The sequence below is a fragment of the Dasypus novemcinctus genome, chromosome 2 (genome assembly GCF_030445035.2).
Source record: "Dasypus novemcinctus isolate mDasNov1 chromosome 2, mDasNov1.1.hap2, whole genome shotgun sequence".
Taxonomy (NCBI): domain Eukaryota; kingdom Metazoa; phylum Chordata; class Mammalia; order Cingulata; family Dasypodidae; genus Dasypus; species Dasypus novemcinctus.
The window spans coordinates 169,932,435-169,939,738 of NC_080674.1; the positions used below are offsets into that span (position 1 = coordinate 169,932,435).

The following is a 7,304-nucleotide window of genomic DNA, read 5'->3' on the forward strand; positions in this document are numbered from 1 at the left end:
GCCAGCTTCCCAGTCACAGCCTCACCTCTTCCCTGTCTGCACTGGTTTGAAGCACTCTTCTGTGCCTTGGTGATAGGACGGCACACACCTCCATTAGAATTCAGTTCAGTTTAGTCTGGGAATAGCGGGACTCAAGAATGGGACTCTAGTGAGGGGCGAGTGCCCGAGGGCTCCTTCATGCCCAGAAAGACCTTATCGCCTACTAACCCTAATTCTATAAAGGCACACGATGGGGAGAGTCTTTCTGGTAAGCTGTGACCTCGCAACTGTTAGAAAACAAGCCAAGGGGTGGACCAGGAGCCTACCATCTGGAGACAAAAGCGTCCGGCAAGCACGCCTGGGCCTGCGTCCCCCCACCTGGACAGTGTTCACCTGAGCCCCGCCCTCGTCGCCGGCAGCTCCCAGCCCTCCCAGGAAGCTCTTCCCAGCTCCGGCACTAGCCACTTGGGCGAACCACAAGAGGCTGGGGTGGCTTGTTTCCTTAGCCTGCTCCGGAGCGGCCGCCCAGCTGGCTCAGATCTCAGAGGCGGAAATTCGCCCTCAGGGTCATGGGCACGGGTCTCTGGCTGGGAGGTGCCGGGAGAGGACAGACTCGGGCCTCCCGCATGCCCCTGCCTGGCACGCAGACCCGTCTCAGGCTGCGGCCGATGGAGCCACTGATTACCTGGGGCCTCGGCTCAGTCTACAGGGTCACCCGGGGGAGGGTGTTTCCTTACCGCAGGCCCGCCTTGGCCAGAAATCTCCACCTGGATTCTGGTTGGCGATAAGCAGGGCAATTGTAAAGGCTTCACCTCACCGCGTCCTCAACAGAGATAAGAGCCCCAGAGGACAAAATACCAACGGCTATGTCAAGCCTCAACCAAAGAAGGATCGCTGAGGGGGTCGACGGCTTCGTATCAACAAATATTAACTCTCTACAGGGCTCCAGAACTACTTTAGTGGGGGGGGGGGCAGTCTAAAAGTAGTTTGGTATATTCTCAAGTCAAGATGAGGAAACCAAACTGATGCAATGAGCTGTACCCATTTAATACACGTTTTCCGAGTCCCTACTCAGCGCTGGGACAACTGTGGCCAAGAATACATGGCCCCTGCCCACATGGAGCTTACACTCTTGTGGACACAACAGGAGATTAAGCAAGGAACTTAGAATAAAGTACAAAGGACGTCAGGGCTGTGGAATGCAAAGGAGGGACCTTTAACTGGAACCTGCTAGTTGAGAGGGGTTTTCTGCAGACAGAAGGAAGGGGAGGGAAGAAAGCACTCTGCTACAAAGCCTTGGTGGGCAGACTCTTGATGGATGGGCCAGCTCAGAAGCTACAGCAGAAGTCGTGGGCTTGGCCAACTCCTCGCTTTCAAGTCCCAGCTCTGCTGCTTGCTTTTGTTGACTTTGGACAGCTTTCTCACGCAGGGCCTCAGTTTCATCATCTCGTACCTACCTTCCAGGGTGGCTAGGAGGATCAAACTAGATGGTCAATACGAGGAAAGCTATTAGCAGAGCAAGTATTCATACGCATTAATTAAGACTATCGTTGTTATCATCTTAAGAGCTTAGTTAAGGCTGGAACTAGGGAAACTGTGAAAAAGGGTCTTGGTGACAGGCTGCATCCAGGTGACTGCGAAGAAAGAATCGGCAATGACTCTCATTGTTGATGTACCGTGTGGAAACTGCAATGAGCCCAGAATTAGGACATCATAAGACTAGGGCTTGACTCAGGGCACTGACATTTAGTAGCAAGACAACTCTGGGAAACCGCTTAGGGTGCCAAGCCTCGGTATTCACATCTGTAAAATGGAGGTTACTTTGGCTGCTCTGCCTAGCTCACAGGGTGATCCTACAGAGCAAACAAGACAGCAGATGTGAGGGTCCATTAGGCAAATTATAAAGCGCTACCAACGTGTGAACTATCATTATCCTAAAGGTCCTAGCTTAGGAAACCAAAAGTACAAGCTTTGGACTAAAAGTGATGTGGGCTATGGGAGGGAGGTTCTTTGTCTCTTCGGAGATAACCTTAACCTAGGCCATCTGTCCTGACTTGTGGGTGTGGGATGATGCGGGGCTGCAGTCCTGCCCTTGGTGACCATGGCAACGACTCCAGTCCCAGGAAACAGTTTATCAATGCTAACTCTATAGACTTTGAATACTCAGGGAAAATGCAAACCAAATGGGCTAAAAGCTTATCTAGAATGTATGAAGTCCATGCTAAAAGCTTACGTAGAATGTGGAAAATATATGCTAATTCAAGCCTATTGAGAACTGAAACAAAAGGACCATTTGGCCTTTCCTCTCTCTATAAAAGGGACTCAAAAATCCTGTTCTGGACTCGGGATTGAAACAGAAAGCTCCCGAGTCTGGCCGTCAATAAACCATTTTTCCTTCTCAAAATCATTCCTGAGTCCTGGCCTATCTATACACAAATAATTGAACCTCTCTCAAATTCTACAACAAAAGAACCTCCAATCAAGAGAAGGAGATTGCAGATTTTTTTCTTCTTTCATTTGTTCTTTTCTTTTTTGTTTTACTTTGCAGAAGGTTTTATTGTTGGTGTGTGTCTTTTTTTTTGAAGATACATAGATCACAAAAAATTTTATTTGCTCCAAAGAGTTCTGAAACTGTGCTTCTCAAACTTGACTGTGTCTACAAATCAGCTGGAGATCTGGGTAATGCTGATTCTGGTTGAGGGGGTGTGGGCAGGGCGGAGGGTCTGCCTTTCTAACGCGCTCCCAGGTGATCGGATGATGCTGGCGCTGCTGGTCCAGGGGCCACTTCTGAGCAAGGCTCTGGAGGACCTTGCAGGCAAAGTGGCCCCTTTCCTCATGGCGAGCAGGCAGACTCGTCTAAGGAGGGACCCGAGGCCTCGGGAAAGTGTTCGGGAGCCACGGCTCCCAGGTCCTTCCTTAACCATCACTCTCTGGCGTTGCCACATGTCAAACACTATTCTAATTGCTTGGCAAATATTTACTCATTTACCCCTACAACATCCTGATGTGGTAGCTACTGTTATTCCTTCTATTTTTATTTTTATTATTATTTTTTTGGATTTTATTTTCTTTATTTTTTCCCATACCCCCACCCTCGTTGTTTTACACTCACTGTCTGCTCTCTGTGTCCAGTTGCTGTGTGCTCTCCGTGTCTGCTCATCTTCTCTTTAGGAGACACCAGGAACCCAACCTGGGACCTCTCATGTGGGTGAGAGGAGCTCAGGCACCTGAGCCACCTCAGCTCCCTGGTTTGCTGTGTCTCTCGTGGTCTTTCCTGTTTGTCTCTTTGTTGCATCGTCTTGTTGCATCAGCTTGCCACACCTGCCCATTGTGACAGTCTTGCATGTCTTCTCTAGGAGGCACCAGGAACCGAACCCAGGACCTCCCATGTGGTAGACAGGAGCTCAATCTCTTGACCCACCTCCACTTCCCTATTGCATTTATTTTACAGATAAGAAAGCTAAGGCCCAGGGTGGTTAAATTATTTGCCAAAGTCACACCACACCCGGTCCTTATACCTCTAATTCCAGAACTAAGCCCAGAGCAAAAGGTAATAAAACAAAATGCTTTCTGTGATCAGCTGTCCCTCCAAACCACAGAGTAGAAAAGCAGTGCGGATACATCACCCATGCCTGAGGACTGGGTGGGGCTGTCATCGCATGGCAATGGCAATGGCCTAAAGCCACAGTCTCAGACCTGCCCTGGTTCCTCTTCTTCTCCCTTCCATTCTGTGAGCCGCCCAGGATCTATGCAATAAAGCCCTTCATTTTGCATATCACAGTGCTTGAAAGTTTTGGCTCTGAAGCCAGACTGCCCGGCTGCGAATCTTGGCTTCACCACTTGCTGTTTACTGAGCTGCTCCAAGTCTTGGTTTCCTCATCTGTAAAGTAGGGATAATAATAGTGCCGACCCCACAGAGATGTTAAGAGGATTCAGTATGTTCATGCATGTAAAGCACTTGCATAATGCCTGATACATTGCGTGTGTTCCCTAACTGTCCCTAATATGATTAAGGCAAAAGTAAGATGAGGGCAGTAGCCCCTGTCATGGAAAATCAGCCCAACAATACCTCCGCCGTCTGCGCCCCTTCCTCAGACACTTTGAGGAGCTGCACGGGGTGGGAGGGTTTGGCCATGGGGAATGAATCACACTTCTGGCAGGAAGTTCCAGGCCATTGCACCTGCCAGCGGCATTCGACGCTGCTTCTCTTAGAAGATGGGGAATGTGTCACATTTATGGGGGCTCTTTATCGCACATCAGGGAAGCGCTTTGCACAAATGTTTGGATCAACTCTTCATGACTCTGGCCCCGAGCCTACTATGAGTCAGCCCTGCAGTCCCAACTCAGTGCCACACTCCTCCAGAGATGGTCCTGAGGCTAATGTGCCTGCCTCCAAGCCCTCCGCCTCCCACTTCTACCTGCTGTCATCAGCCACCTCTTCCCGTCCCCCAGGAACCCAGGATGAGAGAGGGAGAGGTTGAGTGATGGGAATGACAATTGCCAGCGAGCCACACTGGCCCTCCAGGATTTGTTAACTGCTATTAAAAGATACTCCGAGTCATTATTGTGACATTACGGGGACTTAGCTGATTGCAGCTAATCTCAGGCTCCCTTTGTGTTCCTAATGGAGGGGAGCCGCCTCGGGTGAAAAATCCCATTTTATGCCTTTCTTCTCAAATATAGCTGAAGAAAATTAACTAGGGGCAAAATGTGATATTCAACAATTGAAAATGAGTAAGATAAGGGCTTAAGGATAGAGCAAACAAATCACAGAATAGAACTTTTCTCGTGAGGTGGACATTAAGATGACAGGCACACGTGACGCGTTAAGGGGTAGAGGGCTTTGAATCGCCTGGTGAGCAACTTGTTTCCCTTTTGATTCTCTTTCAAGCCTTCTGATTACATGGATGAAAAACTCTTCTTTGGTGCCAGTGTGACTTTAACACCCACCGACCCAAGCTAATCTTTTTTGCAGTTGGAGCGGGGTTCTGGGGGAGCTGGGGATTGAACCCAGGAACTGGTATGTGGGAAGCCAGCACTCAACTGCTGAGACACATTGGCTCCCCAAGTTAGTTTTTTCATTTTTGTTTGTTATTTGTGGGTTTTTCTGTCTGTTTATTTTTTCAGTAGGCACCAGGAACTGAACCCAGAACCTCCCGTGTGGGAGGCAGGTGCTCAACAGTTTGAGCCACAGCCACATCCTCTCCCTTTTTTAACAGAAGGAACAGGCCCTGGACAACAGGCAGTATAGCTCAGCCTGTTTTGAGGTTGAAGTCCCAGCTAAGGCACATACCAACTCTGAGACCTAGGGCAAGAAACTGTGGCTCAGTTTCTTCATCTGTAAAACAAGGGTAATAGCAGTCCTACTTTCATAGGGTTACCATGAGGATAAAATGAGTTTCTCCACCAGGAAGTGGCTTGTCACACAGCAAAGCACTTGATCCGTGCCAGCTGTCATCAAGTGGCAGTTAACAGTAGTAGTTAACTGGAAAGTAATTGTTTTATTCTCATTGTAATTATTTTTAAGGTCTCCTTCTACTTGGGGGGCATGATACGATACCAGTTTTTCCTTCATAATAGCAATGTAAAATTTATTTTTAAGAAAGATTTACTTAATTAGAAGTCACTCAAAATAGTGAACAATTCAACAGATCACAGGAGGTGGTGGCAAAAATCTTAAAAGTGGTACATGAATGACTGAATTTTAGGAAACTGATCCAGTGCAATATTCTATTTTACAAGTGAAGACCTGAAGCCCAGAGAGAGAAAGTGACTTAAGGCCACACAGCAAGCCATTGGCAGAGCAGTTCTAGAACCCTGAACCCCCAGCTCCCAGTCAAGTAGTTTAGCCAACGCACTATATTCAAGTTACTAAATTGATAATGTCTTAAGAAGAGGACAAATTAACAGATGCCCCTTGAAGTGAGTGGCCAGCCCCTTTGAAGCCCTAGAACTGGGACAAATATTATGGAAAGCCTTGGCTAAAATGAGACACTTTGCTAAAAAAAAAAAAAAATTAAGTAAATAAATATATAAACAGAAAGAGAGAGAGAAGAAGAAAGAAAGAAAGGGAAAAAGACAAAAGAAACAATATCATTTTCAGGATTTTCAAAGAATTCAGGCAGGGCACAAAAAACAACTCAGAATCCAGGATACTGTTTTCTTTGGAGCATGCCTTTGGGTTTCTTTTTTTTTTACCCCCCATAAAAGCATGTTCAAGCTAATGTAGAAAATACTGTAAAGATTTTTTTTTATCAAAGAAAAAAAGGCAGACGACAGTGTGTTTGTCTCATTGGAGAACAAAGGATGAATTTACTTGGTCCAAGGTAACCCCAGCGTAACAAGATTACATCGCGGGGGTAAAATCAGTCCAGTGGCAATTGGAGAGCAAAAAACAAATTGTTCTCCTGCCCTGAGTGGTTACTGGCTTCAGAACTAAACACCAAACTCCAGACCCTCTTTATCCTTTCTGTTTACTAAGCAGGGCCAGAGGACTTTTAATTTCCAACTTTCTTTAGGAATTAATGGCTTGCGTATGCTCTAGGGACCAGGGAGTGAGCTGAGTTCCAGGAGGAGAGCTGAACAGCCACCTCCACCTCACACCTGCTGCAATGAGTAGCAGATTAAATTTCCCTGCCTCCAGGGAGGTCCTCTCTTCCCTTTAGGAAGACCAGACCCATGTTGTATGAACAGAAAGAAGATTTGGTGTCAAAACAGGAAACATGGGGAGAAAACCAGTTTATCTAGTACATGCAAGTCTTTCCTGGGGTGTCCTTCCCACTCTATTTGAGAATCAGAAATTCAGAAGTATTCAGGGGCCAGATGGGTAATGTACGTGAGTGAATGGAGAAGGGCAGTGGGACCAGGAGAGTGTGGCCCTCTCTAAAGGGACAGCAGCTGCTCAGCTGTAGTCGCCTATTGTCTGGTGATGGGGACCCAGTGTTGTTAGATCTTTTCATCATTAAAGAAAGCCAGAAACCTAGATTTTTATGTGAAATTTTCTGATTTTTAAATGTTAGTGACTCATGCCCTTTTTTCAGAAATTCTACATGAGCTTAATACAAGCTGCCTGCAGGCACCTTTGCTTTATACCCTCTCCCAAAGAAGTCTCGTTCATTTCTGGGCTTCAAATACCAAGTATGAGCAATGACTTCCCAGACCACACTCCAGTAGGGTCTCACCAGTGCTCTCCATCTGCATCTCTCAGCTCAAGCCCTCTTCTTGTTTTTCTTGGATCAACATTTAAGGCATGAATGAAGGAGAAGGAGCCAATGAAGGAAAGAGAGAATAAGACTCCAGGAGAGAGTACAGCCTTAAGTAACAAC

The 7,304-nt window shown here is 47.0% G+C and overlaps 1 long non-coding RNA gene across 1 annotated transcript; it reads right to left on the reverse strand.

Annotated features, from left to right (window-relative positions):
• Positions 1-1,002: 1,002 nt before the first annotated feature.
• Positions 1,003-3,229, reverse strand: LOC131280221 (uncharacterized). Its single transcript, XR_009187766.1, has 2 exons — positions 3,092-3,229; positions 1,003-1,448 (listed from the first exon to the last, which is right to left on the reverse strand). It is a non-coding gene; the product is annotated as an uncharacterized lncRNA (long non-coding RNA).
• Positions 3,230-7,304: the final 4,075 nt, after the last annotated feature.